Raw genomic sequence first — 20249 nt, forward strand, 5'->3', positions numbered from 1 at the left:
GCTTTTGGAGAAATAGGGTTAGATAAGAGTAAATTTGGTCTTCATAGCCTACGGTCAGGCGGGGCAACTTCCGCTGCAGCGGCTGGTATTAGTGACAGATTGTTTAAAAAGTATGGGCGGTGGAGGTCAGAAAAAGCTAAAGACGTGAAAGGAAATATTCAGGAAAAATTATTTGTAACCCAAAACTTACGTATTTAAAGTTTATATAGAAGTCATTCCCTTTATCGCTAGCTCTTCTTTGTCTTTCGAAAAAAGTAAACTGCACTATCAGAGTGCTTCACATCCTAATATACGTGTTTGTGTTTATCTTATAAATTATTTATGTTCGTTTATGGTGACATTTAAATATTCATTGCACGGGTTTTAACTAACCGCTGTTAACGCCGAAAGTTCTATAGCCATTCGAAGGCTCTTTTCAGTGCAGATAACTGAATCCCCCACCCCACCCGCCCTTGCTTTAAATGTTTAATAAGACTTTATATTAAAAATACTGTTTTGTTTTGTAGAAAGAAGACAAAGAAGAAATGTATATGACATTTGTACATATGTGTAAAAAGTAAACTGCACTATCAGAGCGCTTCACATCCTAATATACGTGTTTGAGTTTATTTTATAAATTATTTATTTTCGTTTGAGTGGCACCAGTAAGAAAATAATGAAATACATGTACTTCAAAATTTATAAATAATATATGTAGTTGAATCTGATTAAATACATCACAACTGTTTATTTTTTTTTTAACGATGTGTATTGTTTATAGATAGTGTCTCGAGGAAATTGACAATATGGAGAAAAGATATCATAGCTCTAATTCCTTTGTGAACTCCCCTTCTTGCGTCAGTTCCCCCTCGACAGAAACCACATATATCCGCCGCTCTCTGAAAAGTTCTCGCCAACTCACAGGCTTCAGGAACCCCCGCACCCGGGAATTGACCCGTGTCTATCGTCTCGGAGAGCAGTATAGCTTCATTTAGTTGTTCATGTAGTAATAACGTCCTAAAAGACTTTAAATGACTACAAGAAGAATAAAGAAAAATAATAAACAAATATCACTAGATCTTTAGTTTACAAGTGAAATGGGAGTTATCTATGATTGATTGATTATTATTGTTTAACGCCGAGTCGGCAATATTTCAGCCATATCTCGGCGATCAAATTAAGTGTATATGCCCATTTATGAAGTTTTAGGTTTCTCTGGCGGCCCCCAGTGAGCCTACTCTTTTTCGAAAACCAGAGAAACGATCTTTTACGTGCCAAGGGGGTTGTTATCCTTGACACGGGGCACCATTTAACGTCCCATCCAACGGACTCAAAATTTAAAAATATGTAAACAGTTAAAATATATATACAAAATTCTTAAGTTATATCATTTTAAATTTTGCAGTAAAAATCAGTTTCATGTAAAAATTCTAAGATTGTATTAACATTTATATTTGTAAAAAGTTCATGTATCGTTTGCACATTTTTAAAAAGTCTACTTCGAGTAGGAGAAAAATCGGTACATTCCAAAAGAATATGACTGATAGTTAACGGACATTCGCATGATATACATTCTGGTTGCAATTCTCTAGTAAGTAAATATTCAAGTGTTATTTTGAATGACCAATACGTATTCTGGAAATAATCACTTCGTCTTGACGTTTCAAGCCGAAATCAGATGATTTGTTGACTTTGTTTTCTATAGCATAAAGCTTACTTGTATCACAAAATTCCCAATAAATTTGCCAGAGTGAATTTACATAAAGTTTAACAAAATATTTCATATCAGTGTATGGTAATTTGAAAAAAGTAACGTCATACTGAAGTGCTGTTTTTGCAGCACTATCAGCTTTGGTGTTTCCAGGGATGCCAATGTGACTTGGAATCCAACAAAACTCCACTACTTTACCTTGATGAGTAAAATGATAATATTGAATTAATATATCTAAAATGTATGGTTGTTCGATGTTCATAAAGCAGACGCATTTTGATCGAGTTCCCGGGAACATAAAGAAAAATAATATACAAATATCACTAGATCTTTAGTTAACAAGTGAAATGGGAGTTTTCTAAGCGGACACATTTTGATCGAGTCCCCGGTTAGAACAAAGCATACGGACAAACAGCTACTGGCAATAACGAAAAACACTGTCATTGTCGACCGTCGATATAAGATTGCCTATTTTGTTGAATGATAGTGAGAGTACTGTCCAAAACTTACTAATAAATCTTCAGAAGGTCCCTTGTGTATGATAGATTGGTTCCTCGACTGTTATGGAGGAATAAAGGGAAACTCGAGTGTGTGTATCAATGAAATTCCAAAATTCCAACGCAGCTAGGTTAAGGACTCCCATATCTCTACGTCAGTCTATGCAGAAGTTCAGGAAAGCTATTATGACGTCACATTAAAACAATTCAAATGAATATCGATGAATAAATACTATGTTCTTTTTAAAATACACTAAAATACTTTCGTTTCTCATAAATATTATAAAGGTAAATGAATGTGCAACTTATCTTGCCAAAATAGCACTTAGAGTACGTAGAATGAAAGCCAGCTTGATCTCGCTGTACTTACTGAGATGACGTCATTGCTTAGTTTGATACTCAGTTTCTCTGTACTTGAGATCAAGCTATTATCGTAGCTTGTAAAAATAAAAATAAATACGAAACAAGCTTAATTGGACCAAGATAAGACATATTCTAAAATATATTAATCAACATTTGATTGTCAAACTAAATTGATAATGTGTAGACCTTATATGTAGCCGTAGGGAGCACATTTGTACAGTAATGTGCTAGAGTGAAGGGTCCAGTCCCTCAAAAATATCAAAAGTTCAACGATATCCGCTTCAATATAAATTTTGAATTTTTAAACACGTTTAGCTATTATTCCTACTATTCTAAAAAGTGCTGGGAGCTGGTTGTGCATTGTTTATATATTCCGTAATGTAACATTATTCCAGAGTGTATTACATCTATGTCTGGAGTTTATAGAAATACGGCTAAATTTTACAAATTCCCGAGCATGAGGAAGTTGCTTCCAGAACTTTCCATGTTTAGAAATTTGTCTTTAACAAAACAGAATCAATTTTAAAGCGGAAAGATACCCGTATGTCGTTGAACTTTTACGATCTTTGTAGTAGTACATGTATGTTCTAATTTTAAACCTGTCTGACAAACAGCTGATGTAAGCGATGTCGCTTTGGCCGAACTCGGCAGAGACCCGATATATAAAGGGCACCGCACCATACTCATCAAAACTAATGATGTTAAATAAAATTTAAAATTGTATTCATTTTCTCTTAAGTACAGGTCCACGTAAGAATCAGGCAATCGGTGATAAGTCGAATATTTCATATTCGGCCAATATTTTTTTATATTATTACTTGATACAGTTGTAATTAAAATAAATCATGATTTTTCCAAAAAGGCACATCCAGGCTGTGATATGTTACTATAAATAGATTCGGGCATTTAAGGGCCAAAATGTCAACCAAAGAAGAGGAATTTCAGTACAGAAGTAACAAGTGTTGTTGTTTTTCATAAATTATCTAACCTTATTTTATTTTGAAAGGAGTCTGTAGCCTTCTTGTATTAGTTGTCATGGAGTTGATATCTAGGTCGTATCCAAAGTAACCATTGTAATTATATGTCAAGACATTTCGGATGTCACAAACATTGTGAATTTAAAACAATATTATTAAAAACAGCAAACACATTATGTAGCTTATTACACATGGAAAAATAAAACAACTGCTCATTATTAGTTTTCCACTTTAAAAAGTGTGGAAAAATAAATTAGCAGTTTTTAATGAAAAGGAAAACTATCGAGAAATTTTGATAAATTGCTTGAAGTTTTACAAGATTTTGTCCTAAATCTAAGTGCACTGTGTGTAAAATTTAACTTTTATTGAATTGTTTCTTAATTACATTTATCACATTATTATGAATTTTTCTATTCAATGTACCAAGTTTACTCTGGGATTAATTTTATATCTCTAAAATAGTTTTGGAGAGAATTATGATCGGGATCGAAATTCTGTATATTAAGTACCCAACTTTGATGATTCCAGATTTTTTGCTGCTTTTATTTTAAACAGCTGTTAAAACTAAGCAGGTGCATCCAGTTTTCTTGTATTACTTTTTTCATATAGTAAACATGATGACCAATCACTATCTATTTGGGTGATTCTTCTTATATAAGCATTTATTTTTTTTCATTTAGTTTTTCAGCTTTTACTGTTTTTCAAATGCTAACTTATATATAACAACAGAGAATACATTATGCCACATGAAGTCATAATTATTATGTATAAACAAGGCAGAGTATGTTGGTCTCTGCTAGCAATGTCCTAAAACTCTCAACTTTTATAGATAAAATTATAAATTCATTAAGTTCTTTGACTCCTTCTAAATCAAATTACATGTATATGAAAGGAATGTAAAGGATTTTGTTCAACTGCAGAAAATGATGCAGCTGCAACATTTGAATTACTGTACAATTATATGAGCAGTAATATGATATTTTTAAATTGCATATTTAATAAATATGTCATATTGTTCAACATACTAAACTAAATGTTTTAATATGAAAATTTCCAAGTTTATTCTTAAGAAATCAACAATGACCAATTTGCAAAAAGGTTTAACATGTTTATTAAATGTTAACAATTTATAAATTACATTGTACATTATACAAAGATGAAATTTGTAGAAGAAAAGTTATTACAATATCAGTTCTTTATAATCATCATTCCATCCCATGATATTAAAAAAAATGCTTTTTAAACTACAGTACTTTTCAAGCAGACATGCACATTCAAAATTCTGAACTTGATCAATTTAATATATGGACTTGTGGTGCATCTACTTTTGGATGGTTTCCGTTGTTTTCTCATATAGTACTTGCCACTCTAAATCTCAACTGGTATGCTAGTCCCTTTGTTTACATAAGTTAATGAGCAATGTAGGACTAAAGTTCTACCTACACTACTGTCACTAGCTTTTATGATGGTTAAACACAACAGAAGGCACCAGATTCACTGCTCGATGTGATTTTAGAAAATTCTTTCATTCATAAAGTTTGTTTCCTCATTTTTCACTTAATTTTGAAGTTTGGACAGGAGAAGAAAAACCTCGACTGTTTGAGAAGACCAAGAACTCTTCTGCAACTTGAACTTGTCTGAAAAATTAAATGCAGTGGCATATTACCCAGTATTTTAAACTCTGAATAAGCATAAAATTTAATACTATGAAACAATTTAATAACTTATCTCTAAAAAAACATTTTTAAAGTCTTCAGCAAGATATTTTTTTTCAATTGGTAGTTTAAAATAAAATAAATATCTATACCCATTTTATAAAATGGGGTTCTCCTAATTCATAGGAAGGATTTCCAAGAAGAAGAAAAATTACACCCAACTTTAAAATAATTTTGAAAAAGACCAAAAATTAAGGCACTTAAAGCTTAATGGAAAAAAAGGTTGCTTATTATTTTTGGTTGACATCAAAAGGGTTTTCCTCACTGTTAGCTTAAAAAACTACTTACTTGCACATGTTGCATCACATGAACTCCTTTTTTTGTGAGAAGATAATTTCCATATTTCAGCAGGATTTCGGGAAATAAATCCATAAATGTTAGCTATATAACTGTGTCTTGAAATAACCACAATCAAGTGTTACATAGGCTATGTTGTTGTTCTCAAATCGAGAGTCGCATGACTCGAATAAGTCCGCATTTCCTCGCCAACATGACTTTATGATTGAGAGTTTCAATAAAACTGCTGTTTGGCAACGATTATTTAAAGTGCGTTGTGTAACGCGAAGACCAATTTTCTTTGAAGTCTGTTATAAACTCTTGTGCATCTTTGATAACGCAGTCAAACTGTAAAACTATAATAATCCTGCCCAAAATCCGCATATGACAACAGACAAGTTTCGAGCAACCTGAACCCGATCAAATTTGACACCCACTGTATCGCTAGATTTCAAGGAAAAAGAAGTTTAGTTTGAAGTTAGACATTCCTTAATTTTCAGTAGATTAATTAAACCAAAATAAAATGCCAAATTCGATGTTTAATCAATTTGATTCTGTTTTTTCGGCATCAGCGTACTTAACAACGGAGCGCCCTCAAGCGACAAATTAAGTCATAAATCAAGAACGATAACTGAAATTCACTAATATTGGAAGTAATTATCGGGGTAGTAAACGCTAGACTTGCAATTTTCCAAACTTTTTAAAATTTAAAATTATAATTTTTAAATAGCTGTTTCGTTGTTCATTATCACTTTCTCTCATAGCGTTTGCTGTTTTAATTTTTTAAGGTTTCAATATCCATACCATTGTATAGATTTGTACTACTCATGTTCATAATATTTTCTCAATATATTGCCTATTAAATTAGAACAAGCCTGAATATTTCCAAATCATTGAACATATGTAATATATATGTCCTGATGCATAACCATGTGAAGTTTCAAGTCAATTCTCAAACACTGACTTATCACGAAAATTTGATTTTGCCTGATTCTTACGTGGACCTGTACTTAAATATACTTAGGCGTATATTTTATGGGCGTCCTTAAAGCTATCGTGCAAGAATATAAAGCGTTATGCTTATTACATGCGATACGGTGTCGGCACTATTTCTCTTCTCTACTAATGTTTCAATTCCATATATAAGACGTTTGGTCATCGTCACAGGCTGATGCACACTGACCTAAAAGGCCTCGTGTATACATTGATATGTATGTTAAACCTGTACTGTCTATGGAGATTTCTATTTCATTCAAGTAATACAAAATGTAACACTAATCGTAAATCAGAAATGAATAAAAATAATTATTACTTAAAAAAATAAATAAAAACATGAATGAATAAATAATATTTTGAAACATACTAATAACTTACACGTTATTACAATCGAACTGCAGTGAGAGACACACATCGAACACTACAAAAGTGGACAATTTCTGGAGACAGTACAAGTTTGATGGATCCAACGGTAAGTAGAAATAAGCATAAAAACGATCAGAATAAAGTATCCAAATTCTTTTACGAAATACACCCAGAGCACATTCACGCCCTTCCGACATGTTGACAAGTCACTTGACAATCCAGTTTTGCTAAAAATAGATAACATCATTTCCATTTTCGTGCGCATGCTGCTTAAAAGGGTTATCATTTTTTTATTCGATGAATATATTCAATAATTCAATTACATCCTCCTGCTAATTATTTAAAGGTTTTGCAAGAAATATCTAAAACAAAGAGAAAATGGTATGTCTGTCCGTTATGTTTTACACATTTTTACTAGTCTGTATGATATTCTGCAGAACTCGGGGGGGGGGGGGGGGGCAGAATTACATAAATTACACGAATGTGAAGGTGCATGTTTTCAGATGAATTCTTGCCTTTTTTTCATTCTTCATTTGGGTTAATAGGCAAAATATAAGCCGGTGTATTTGAGGCAATTTCAACTACTAATGAAGATATAGATATATATATATATATACATAAAAGCGTACAATTAAAACGTACAAAAATCAGATGTCGAAATAAAGTATAGATTTGGACACCTGAATTTGTGTAGAATTTTAATCACTTTTATTTATAAAGGTTTCTGGGAACATGATGGAATCTGAGGTAGAGGCTACAGATACAGAGGTGATAATTTAATTTTTTATTTATTTATTTTTTTTTTGTTTGCCTTCTGAAAAAGGATCTCTGTCAGAGTTTCAAGTTCAGTAAAAAAAATTTAAAAAATTAAAAAAAAAAAAAAAGGCCACCAACCCTGAACCCCTTTGAAAAGATGTAAACTGATATAACTTTGTAGACATTGTGTGTAGAAAAAAAAAAACAAAACAGAACAAAGAACAAACAAAAATCATCATGCATCTGATTGATTACAGTGTATGAATTCATTTGTATTATAATCATTTCTTCGCCCTTTTCATGTACTATGATTTTTTTAAAAATCAATTTCTAAAAAAAAAGTAGCTTCTGTACTATCATTATTATATGAAGGGGAAAGTGGATTAAATACTTTTTGGAACAATCCATGCACTTTATGCCTTATAAAGAATTTGTGTGAAATAAAAATATTCATATGTACATGTATGCATGTAGTCATTTTTTAAGGAATTGAAGGTGCAATATCTCTCAAATTATATTCTTTCATCGTTAATAACTCTATTATTCTCAATAAAAATATGCATGTAGGAATGTGAAAGTACAGTGGAAAAATTACTGCGAGAAATATTTGGTGACGATGATGCAAACGAGACCATGGATCCAGAAGATGTAGATACAGTGGGAGAAAACGACACAGATGAAGCTATGTGGCACAAGTATGAGGCCCCCTCCCCCACTCTCTCTGTCTCTCTCTGCGCCACATAATCAGAAGCTTATAAAACCTTTATCTATATTTGTATATGCTACATTACCCATTTATGTTTGAAGGAGAAACGAGCAAGACGATGAAATCCATCTTGTAAAGGACAGGAGGTTTATCGTCGGCGAAAGGGAAATTCTCTACCTTATAGAAAGATCAACGTGTTCAGAGTGTGGAGAGCGCATTGATAATTCTACCATACAAGAGGGGGAGAAGATTGTTGCTGGTATAAAATACCAGTACCTATGCGTCGTGTGTATACAAAAAAGAAAAAAAAAATCCAGGTTTCCAATCATCTTTGTGTGATATTTCCATTAATCAAAACATTTATATACGAGAGGTGTCTGACATCAATTAGAAACGAAATAGTTCACTGACTAACCTTATTCTGTAAAAAAGAAAAAAACAAATGAAAATAAAATGCAATAGAATGAAATTTTTAAAATGAAAATTGATTATTAGACATAACTACGTTTTACATTGACCAATTTAAGATCCGGACATATTATAAAAGAATTTAAAGTGTATAAGATGATTATAAAAAAATACATGTACACTTTAAAAAGAAATAATCATGGTCTATTTTACAAAGGATAAACAAAAGTAGAACAGAAGGGTTCATAAAAATAGCATTAGGTGCAGGAAAGTAAATGGAAGAATTTCTTTTATTCTTCTTTTATTGCATGAATATACAAGACGGGAAAAGGGGTGGGGTATAAACTGACACTTATCTGATGAAATTTGATTTTATACATTTTTGAAAAATAGAATTCCCACAAAAACAAATGGATTTCGACCCCTTTTTATGGTGGATAGAGTCTGGTGGTGCTGCTAATACAACTGATGGTGCTGTGCGTCTTGGAATAAGTTTGCCACAGGAGCGAAGTTTATAAACTTAGTAACAGGGTGTTCCCGTGCATTTTACCATCATCAACTTCTGTATACATTTGGAATGAAAAAGGATATTCAAAGTAGATAAACTAGATATTACTCTCTTTGCAGGAGGCAATAAACAGTTTTTTTTGAAAAACATCTGACTAATGTGCATAAAAAATTAGCAGGCAAGCCATTGAGCCTAGCAGTTGACGTCCGATATGACTCACCAGGTACAGGAGATATTTACTCTAACAGCTAAATGAATGTCAGGTTTTAGCTATACTGAATAAACAGTAATCTCTTATTTAAAAAAAAAATACTGATATTTTTATACTTCTGAAGTATGTTGCAGCTTTTTCAAATGGTAGGGGGGGGGGGGGTTGAGAAAAAACTGAAAAATTTTGACAATAGAGAAATGAAAGAAAAATGAAGGGAACAGTCCCCACCAAACTTCTGGTACTACTAGGATCATGCGCGGATCCAGGAATTTTTTCCAGCGGGGGGGTGGGGGGGGTTCCACCCCAGTCAAAAAAATCCAACCCAGTAATTTCGTTGACAAGCCAAAAAAAAAAAAAGTAAACTCGCAGCAAACGTGAAAAACCTATATTTTTGGGGGGGGGGGGGGTTAAAATTAGTCGTTGACTTCTTACATTTGACTTTTCATACCAACTTGACACAGGTTTTCGAGGGGTGGGGTCTGCGTTTTCTAAGGGGGGTCCAAGTTAACTTTTTACTTGGTTTAGTATATAAATTTAATAACTCTGCAAATTCAAGGACCCCCCCCCCCTTCTAGATCCGCGCATGAGGATATGTCTGTCATGACAGCAGTAAAAGCCGTGAATTGTCTTGCAGGATTTTCCGCTGACAAAGTAACTTCAGTTTTTATGGACTGCGAAAGTCGGTGGATTGTGCACTTAGATGTTGCAGACCCCAGGGAAGTACAAAGATACAGTCCAAAAATGGAAAAGTTGTTGGTTGAGAGGGGACTGGAGAAGGTTATATACCATTATTCATTGGTGATTTGGGAAATCGTTTCTGATGCCAGCAGAACGATCATTGCTTTGCTAAGTAATAATACATAATACTTTACTGGAATTATCTGGTATATATTATCTATTCATAATCAGACAAAAGTATACATGTTCCAATAAAATTTGATTGTCATTTTAGAATCGGATAGGTTTAAACACATACGCCACAGTTTGGATATTTGGCATAAAGCTAAGAAGCTTGCATATATGTTAGGGGATGCTGCAAAGAAAGCTGCCCATCGGAGTCTATTACCATGGATCCGCCCTACTGTAAATCACTTCTGTTATTGCTGTAGTTCGTGCGGTGGGGATGTCCAAAAACTGGTTAAAAATTGGTTTAAAATACTGCACCATGTTACAAACGAGCATGAATGGTCTGGTGGCAGGTAATCATACATTATGAAAACATATCCAATAAAACTATTTTGAACTGTTTTAAAACAATTGCGATTTTATCTATTTAATTGTAAACTCATAGATGTAATCATGCTAAAGACACAAATACAAGTATGGAAAAGTGGCTTACTAAGAATTCATATACTTACACAGAATTTCGGTACGTATTTATTATTTAGAGCATGCTCTACGTATGTACAATTTCTAAAACGAGGTAAATTATTGACAAACAAGTTGATGAAACAAGAATATCAGCTGTCTCGTTTAAAGTCATCATTTCGTAAGTTCTATGGTCGATACATTGTACAATGACCTTGTCAGCAAATACAATTTATCATTGAGTCAAATGCTGACTGACGTTTTTCATACAAATTGTTAGGCCATTATTTACACACTGAATTGTCGACGGATTTTTCCGTTATTTCCCTATCATGACAAGGAGCACACGGCGGGTGTGACCGGTCGGCAGGGGATGCTCAATCCATGCTCCATGGCACCTGATCCCACCTCTGATGTTTGGAGGTCCGTGTTTGCTCTGCTCCTATTTTGTTAGTTTGATGGACTTATGAGCCTGAATACTATTCGTTATCTTCATATATTTCATTATTGAAGTTAGTAAACAGACGTACGCTCTTTTTACTATCTATACAAACAATTACAGTACAGATCATTAGAAATCATGAAATCTTTTTCTTATTATTTCTATATATAGAAAAATCGTTGTACATGTAAGTAAGGAGTTTACTGGGAACTTCAATTATTACACTACCTGTAGACAAACGTGGGCAATTGAAAATTTCTACTCCCACACTCTCCTGCACTACTGTCCAAAACAAGTGTCATTTGGATTTGACTCCTACGTCATCAGGAACCAACTTGCTGCCATTGACTATAATCACCATCTGGACAGAGAGATTCAGCAAGCAAAGGATGGAACCAGTGTCCCTGTCGTACAATTTTCTCGTAAAACGAAGCAATGGGTTGCTTATGATAGACGAGTAGCTAAAAGTTATACTTATATTCCTGGTACGTAAATAAGATATTTGTTCATATTTTATGTTAAAAAGTAGGTGGGGAGGGGGGGGGGGTAATGAAATAAATAAAGTATGCATTGCCTTATAAACATTCCGTATTCTTTCTGAATTTGTTTATACATACAGGTTGTATTTATTCCCCCCCTTTTTTTGGGGGGGGGGAGGGGGGTAAAAATCTATCACTGTAAAGATATGACTAAATTATTAAGTACAATTTTTTTTAGATCTCATTGCAAGTTGTACAATTTTTTTTAGATCTCATTGCAAGTTGTTTGAGACAAACATATGGCGCCCGAAGAGAAGTATATACGAAAAGTTTACAAGCAAAAACATTGGATCAAACCGCTACTAATCTCTCTGGAGAAATTACACCGTCATCTAAGGAACTTTTTAAACAGCAGAAAAAAAAGAAAAACTTGTGGTAAGTAGAATTTCTCTTTTAATCTGAATCAGAGTATAAAGACTCATAGCCATTATAGTCCAAATGAATTGACTTCTGGAAATCTTAGTCGTATCTGACGACAGACACAGGATGGCACTACAACTCGCCTTCCAGCTCCTAACCGCCCATGCTGCCAGAGTACAATACGGTATGCCTGGTTCCTGAAAGTACTGGCTCTGAAACTAGGATCAAGATTTGTTCGGAAACTCCAGTTCAGAATGTTCGCAATCTCAATAACATCATGTCTGAGACATAGGTTGCGAAATTTTGGCCTCGTGGTGATGCAGTGGGGATGGCCACAGCAGATGTTCATCCGTGGGTCAGAGAAAACGGTACACTTCCAACAACACCATGAGGCAACACTGAAGTTACCCGAACAAAATCCACTTGTTTCCAAGAGGTATGGGGCCAGTACGTCAGGAAGCAGTGTCGCCGCAACTGATACTCTTGCACGCAACTCCGCCTCTGGCATTGGAGGTAATGGCGTTCTGCAATAATGAGGAATTTTCATGTTTAAAATAATAACGAGACAGATGCAAGTGTGGAATTTAGTTCTGTGTCCGTTGATTCTTGTATAATTTTTGGTATAACTGCAAACTAACTGCCTGACCCTGGTTTCTGTTATTTTCAGGTCTAGCTCTATCTTCCAGTAATTGATTAAGAGAAGGGACATCATCTCCTCCTTTTGAATTCCTTCTGCTGTTGTTGGCATAAGGGTGAAACCTGGATTGTGGTGGATTTCCTTCTGCTTCCCTGAATTGGCAATTAGCATTTCTACAGTTGGTGCAGCCCCTTCTCCTGCATACACAACTTTTGCACTGTCCTCTATTTTGGCATGCACAACAATTTATCTATGAAAGCAGATAAAATACATTATCAATAAGCTTGGAAGAGAGAGAGAGAGAGAGATGGTATCAAACAGCTTATTTTGTAAAAACTGATTTCTATTAAATACACGTATATATAAATATTTATATATCAGGTCATGCATTAACCATTTAAATTATTATCAATTTTTTTTTGTATGAAGAAAAACGGTATGTACATGTTTTGTGCTGTAGGTTTCTGTCAAACATTAGTTATTATGGATTTTGTATGGCGTTATTTTCGTACATATATGGAAGAAATATTTTACATGTGTAAGAACAGTTACTGTACTAGTTGTACATATTTGTTGGAAACTTTTTGATATTTGTACTATCTAATTTTTTAATGAAGAACAATTTTATTTTGATCAAGAAAAATACAACTTCAGTATACGTGTACATATGTGTTTTGTCCTTTTTCATATTAGTTAGGAAAAGAGGAGGGCTACAAATATTTTTATATAACATCCAATATTTTTTTTTTACTCAATTTTTCTTCAAATCTGTAGCTAACAGGAAATTGCAATCGAACCAAGGATCTTGGTGAAAATCGATTACAACTACATAAGTAACATTTAAAACCACACCTTCCAATGCGGTGAATACCCGCTCTTATATTATATTACTTTTTTTCAAAGATAAATGCAATCATCAGAAAAATGGTCAATAATAACCGATCCCATTGAGAAGCATGCGCACGAAAATGGAAATGATGTTATCTATTTTTATCAGAACTAGATTGTCAATTGACTTGTCAACATGTCGGAAGGGCGTGAATGTGCTCTGGGTGTATTTCGTAAAAGAATTTGGATACTTTATTCTGATCGTTTTTATGCTTATTTCTACTTACCGTTGGATCCATCAAACTTGTACTGTCTCCAGAAATTGTCCACTTTTGTAGTGTTCGATGTGTGTCTCTCACTGCAGTTCGATTGTAATAACGTGTAAGTTATGTGTCAAAACATTATTTATTCATTCATGTTTTTATTTATTTTTTTTTTTTTTACTAATTATTATTTTCATTCATTTCTGATTTTCGATTAGTGTTACATTTTGTTTTACTTGAATGAAATAGAAATCCCCATAGACAGTACAGGTTTAACATACATATCAATGTATACACTAGGCCTTTTAGGTCAGTGTGCATCAGCCCGTGACGATGACCAAACGTCTTATATATGGAATTGAGACATTAGTAGAGAAGAGAAATAGTGCCGACACCGTATCGCATGTAATACGCATAACGCTTTATATTCTTGCGCGATAGTTTTAACCTAGCTGCGGACTTTTTTTTTTGGCAAAAAAGAAACTTGACTCTTCTTTAGGCACTTTGGCGTTATCATCCGTGCGCCGTAAGGCGATACAGAATATAAAATCTCATATTTTGATTATTTGAGCATTCATCTATTTAAAATTTGCTAGGTATATTGATGAAAAATGTACTAAAGAGTAGTGAAAATTTTAGAACGCAGTGTTGATTATTTTTCACTCTTGACAACTTGTCCACGTCCGGACAACCCTCGTTTATGACTTTAAATATTCAAGACTCTATCAGTAACACCTACATTTGTTAAAAAATGGAAAGAATTAAAAATTCAATATTTCAAAACTACTTCCGGTGGAACGAAAGTGATGCTTGAAAAATGTCACATCAAGAAGTTAAGATCTTTTACCACTGAAAGTTTCATTACTGAATCTTTAACTGTTTTGAGAAAACGCCTGGACAAATTTGCATTTTAAAATCAGTAAATCGGCCATAACTCGTGACCAGAAATGACGTCGGCAAAATGACCAAAAATGATTCAAGTGCAATAGAGTTGTTCCCGAGAAATCGTCTGCAAAAAATCGGTATTAAAATTAATAATAATAATTGAAAAAGAAAACAAAAGAATAATAAGGTCTTCCGCATCTTCGCTACCCAAGGGTTTCTGATCCGCTACTCTCCTCACAAACCCTTGGCATACGGTGCAGTCAAAAGTTGGATTTTTTTTTTCTCGAATTGTGATTGGAGTTGATCGACATCGTTCGACCAATCAGCAATTGCTTTTGTAAATGATGATATTTGCCTTCGGGATGTATCTTAATTTTTTAGACCCGGAATGAAAAACACAAGTAAACAACGATTCGTAAGATAACACGCCACTCTGTAAATAGATATGGTATCATCCAATCATCAGGAATCTTATTGAAGATGTAGATTTGCACGATAAATAACAAATAAACATTGCTCGATATCTTCTTGTTAATTATTTTTTAAGAACTAAAATTTTCAAATACGCCTTTTATTTTTGTCGATGACGCAATTTGTGCGTATGTTGGAAAATTCGAGATCACGTGTCGTAAACAATCCCAACTTTTGACTGCACCATATGCCAAGGGTTTGTGAGGAGAGTAGCCGATCAGAAACCCTTGGCTAGCGAAGATGGGTCTTCCGTTGATGACGGAAAACCTTAAATATAGAATGTACTATATTATCGATTTAAATAGATTAGATTAAAAGTGTACGAACTACAGGCAGCTCCATCTACTGATACGCAGTGCACAAACGCCGTTGATTTATCCAGAGAAATCTTCGAATTCAGGTAAAAATTTTAAAGAATTAAAGTTCATGATCACAGGTACATGTATTCTAATTTAAGTTAATTTTTTTTAGCTATTTATTTGTATGATTTTATTTAAACAGGAAAACGATACGTAGCAGCCGATGCCTTGCCTCTAGCACGCTTGTCAGTGTTGGCGGAGTCCGTCTGCATGGAGCGCTCGTTTATTTCTCCAGAAGATGCCAAGAGAACATGCTAGCATTCTTAGAAACTTCTGGGAATGACCTACAGTCCAGACGGAAATTCAGACCATTATTTGTTCTTCGTGAGGAGAGGGAAAACACCAAGTACTGGACGACCAGACTAGGACTATCATTTGGCACGTTGAAGAAGTCTTGGACAGTATGAGCCTTACTCTAGTTTTGTCTTATAGACAGAGATGGAAGACTATAAAAGGGAAATCCAAATCAGCAATTATTCATTTCCTGGAAGAACTCATAGAGCTGGACAAGTAAAAAGGTAAATTAAGCAAGTTAGATATTAATTTACTTCATCCCTCCAGTGTGGAGGACAAAACCATTCAATCTTGCCAAGAGCTCTTTATGTAAAAACAGAAGACATGCACCCAATAATTACACTTGGGTTGGGGACACCCAACCCAAAGTGCCCTAGTCTCCACTCCCCCTCCCCCATATTTATTACACACGTAATATAAATGTACAGTCGTAAATTATTCTGAATAGATTTTTATTGTTTTATGAACATTTGTCTTATTACAAACCTTGGAAAACAAGATGTTTTCCTCCTGCTGAGGGTCTTGGTGATGAAAAACTGCTTCTGCAGTTTTACTTGTACTTGTATCACTGTCTAAAAGTTGCACGTGTATATTAAACCTTGATATTTTTGTATATACAAAGTATATTTAACTTCATATTTTACACATACTCTGAAGAACAGAGAAATTTTGGTCGATAAAATCGATCTACATGTACTTCCCCACTTTAAAAGTAAATTAAACGTGATTTTTGTCCGTTGATTGAATTTACAATTTAAAAAAAGGAAACTTTAGAATAGTAAAATACTTTAGGGGGATGCCTTTAAATTCTTCAACAATGAAATGATTACCGTAACGATGTTTGACTCACAGTGCCAACATAATTCTAGAGACGTGGTTCTGAAGACATATATTTATAATAAATTTTTGATTTTTAAATAATATTTAAAAAATGCAGCTAGCAGTTATACGGTTGCATGGAAGTTAGAAAACAAATTATTTGTCTTTGTTCCTTCATGCGTAAAGTCCAGCGAGGGTTTAGGAGATAATTGATTATGCAAAGTGAAGCAAGGCAATGTGCCCTAATTAAGTGGTCTGCCTTAAAAATTGAAAGACGTAAGATTTGTTTGATTAAAGTTTCACTTAGAGGAAATTTTTGTTCTGATCTTCTGATCATCACAGATCTTACTGTGTCGCAAAATTTTTACTGTGTCGCACGCATAAAATTTGAATCGTTACTGTGTCGGGGAAAACAGCTCATGGAGAACGTTGAAAATCATATCCGTATATATTGAATACCTTACACAATAGGCAAGTGTCCATTGTATTTGTATATTTGGCATTCATTATCATCTTTGTAAAACTTGGGAAAACCAACGATTCCAAGGAGATCACTCGGGTCTAGCGGGCTACAATAAGCAAGGGTATATTTACCAGATTTTTGAAATTCTTGGGCAACATTGCTTCGTCTATCAGTTAATTTTGTTTTATACTTCCATGGATCCTGTACAGTGTTGTATTATACTCAGGTGACTGTTAAGGCCCTTGGGCCTCTTGTTGTGATTTATGGTCTTTAAACACTCTTCTTATTTGAATAGTTGCTAATTACTACTAATTAGACATCATTATATAAATGTTATAAATAATTATAGTCAGATATATGTGTTCAACTTATGACATTTGCTGCATCGTGCGAATATCTTCAATTGAAACACCAGCGTCGGAACAAATGAAATGCACTGGGAAAAACGCTTTAGAGCGACTTTATTATGACCATAAAAAGAAATATTCCTCATTTCAGAATTCCAGAGACAATCGCGATATCGAGGGATGAATCCCAACCAGAAAAACAGATATTCGTGATGCTTTAATGACCCTTTTGTCAGTGCTTGACCTGCCCACTTCAAGTACATTTTCCTGCGGGAACCTTTTGTTTTTGATGAGTTAGACCCGATAAGATGTAGAAGGGGGAAGGGTGTTTTCTAAAATTTATCTCGGAACAGACGTCTGTTCTTTGACGGAACTGGCGAGACTCCAGAACTGTGTGATCAGTGTTGTCATATGTTGGGTCCTTACCGATAAAGATACTGTCTGAACAACAGAAATAAGATTTTGTTGACACTACTTTGGTTGAATACCTTTCCTACATGTACAAGTCTGTCATAATTTTTTTCAATGTCTGTATCATCCGCTCGTTGTATAGTAAATTTAGTGTGGCCAATTTTGCATGCTTTTTAAAGAAAAAAACAAATCATGGCCATCGAATAGAAAATAACATCGCCGACGGGAAGTGTGGAGGCAGTTGCCTCAAGCAGTAGGAGCGATTGATGGCACCTCTCATCGCATATATATGCCCTAAAACAAGCCTCAAAGGCTTTGTTTAGTAGACACCATGAATCTGTTATGTAGAACCGGGATTTCAAGCCATAATAACGACGCCCAAACAATTCGAATGATAATATCCTTGGGGGTTGGTATGACACTGGATTCTCCAAGAAGCACGATAAAGAATCTTCACTGCTCAATGGCCCTAAGTGCCGAGTAAAGGTCTTCTGATCAAGTAACTGTTATAATAATATATATATATCTCTGTGTGCAAGTCTCTTTATTGTATTGACAATTGTATTTTAGAGGAACTTGCATCCTTACAAACAAATATAAACTAGACAAAGTTGCTAACGGACCACCAAAGAAAAGAAGATGGACGAACAAGGCTAGCGAAGTGCCTATCGTGCGACAAACATATAGGTAAAAATTAAATCTCAATTATAACAAAATTTTCTTTTAAATTTTATCTAAAATTAAAGTATACCTTATGTAAAATCTCCAAAATTTGCAAAGATTGAAATTATTTGCCTATGATGTAAAATCTCCAAAATTTACGAAGATCTTACAAAGATTGAAATAAGAAATAGCATAACACACTAAAGAGAGCAAAAAGGATCATTTTCTCATACTATTACACAATTTTTCGATATGAATGGTCTTCGCTCCATTTTTTTTTTTTTTTTGAAAGTTTATCCCCAAAGTTTGCTTTAAAATATACATTTTTTGATTAACAAAAACATGGAGCATAGACCCACTTTACCTTAAAAATACACTTGTGACGCAACATTCGCATCTACCGAGAAATTCTTGGAAGTTTATTTAGTCGAGGGTCATATCAAAAACATGATTTAAATGCCACTTATCATTGAGCTGTGTAGCGTCATGGTTAGCGCATTAGTCTCAAAGGAAAATGATACTCAGCATTTTATTGCTAGAGTTCGAACCCCACGAATACCACATTATTTTTTTAAATAAAATAATTTTGCTAAGAAAATTTTCCTCAGAAAAGTTTCATCATAATTTCATAAATTTCATTAAAGATAACATTACTCTAAATACTAAACTCACAAATTTAACATTATTTATATATTTCTGAAGCTATAAGCATTCTGCACGCTTGTTCACCCATCTCCTTTAATTTACTTTTTAAAACTTGTTTATGATGTATTGATATAATAATAATGGTACTATAATCTTAAGGGGAAAAAAATTGGCATTTGAATGTGTAAACTGATTAATAACTACAGTGTTAACTGAAGCGCAGTCATTTCATAGAAAAAATGAAAATCGTGCTAATACCTTTTTGAAGAATTGTGGTCCCCCGCTTTCGGTGTCTTAGTGGATGGGATGCCATTATTTATGGCATATTGTAATTGTCTCAGTCAAACTTCAAGGTCAAGGTGAAGGGGTAAAAAATCATAGCATATTTGGAAAGCCTGCCACAGATAATGTTCATGTCAAATATGAAAGCCCTATCCCTTCTAAATTAAAAGTTATAAGCAAACATTAAATTTTTGAAAAGTAGCTTAAGGTGTAATGTCCATCTGATAAGAGAGATAACTATCCAAGGAAATTATTCAAATGTCTCACCAGAGTTTACTAATGAGGACCATTGTGTAGTCAATTCAATCAAATCTGAACTATGTTACAAATATTGATTTCTGTTTTCTGTTGCCAATATTTTTATTAATTACTTATAATAGCTTACCTAAAACATTTATATGAGCTTCTGTAAACTGTTTAAATTGAGATAGTTCTATCTCTTATCATAAAATTCTCTTAACTGTTACAGGAATTTTTGATGCAGAATTTTTATAAGCAATTAATTAATATTTTTCTCTTTAAAAATATTATGAAGAAAGATAATCCTGTAGATGGACATCCTCAAACTGTCAAGGTTTTGTGATTTCGGAACTCCACACAAACCCTCGACATAAGTCGTTATTTAAAAGTTGGGTTAGAAAACTACTATTTCATTTGTTCCTGGTATGGGACTGGAACCAGTCAGAAAACAGCTTTTATTATAAGTAAGTTTAGTAAACAAATATGACTCGTCTTAAAAATGGCGAGTGTCAATATTGTAGGAT

The 20249-nt window shown here is 33.8% G+C and overlaps 1 pseudogene; it reads left to right on the forward strand.

The window, feature by feature from the left end:
• The first annotated feature begins 7612 nt into the window (after positions 1-7612).
• On the forward strand, positions 7613-15819 carry LOC133196121 (uncharacterized; annotated as a pseudogene).
• Positions 15820-20249: the final 4430 nt, after the last annotated feature.

Source organism: Saccostrea echinata, unplaced genomic scaffold, assembly GCF_033153115.1.
Source record: "Saccostrea echinata isolate AGI-Se365-2 ecotype Australia unplaced genomic scaffold, CSIRO_AGI_Sech_v1 ptg000030l, whole genome shotgun sequence".
Taxonomy (NCBI): domain Eukaryota; kingdom Metazoa; phylum Mollusca; class Bivalvia; order Ostreida; family Ostreidae; genus Saccostrea; species Saccostrea echinata.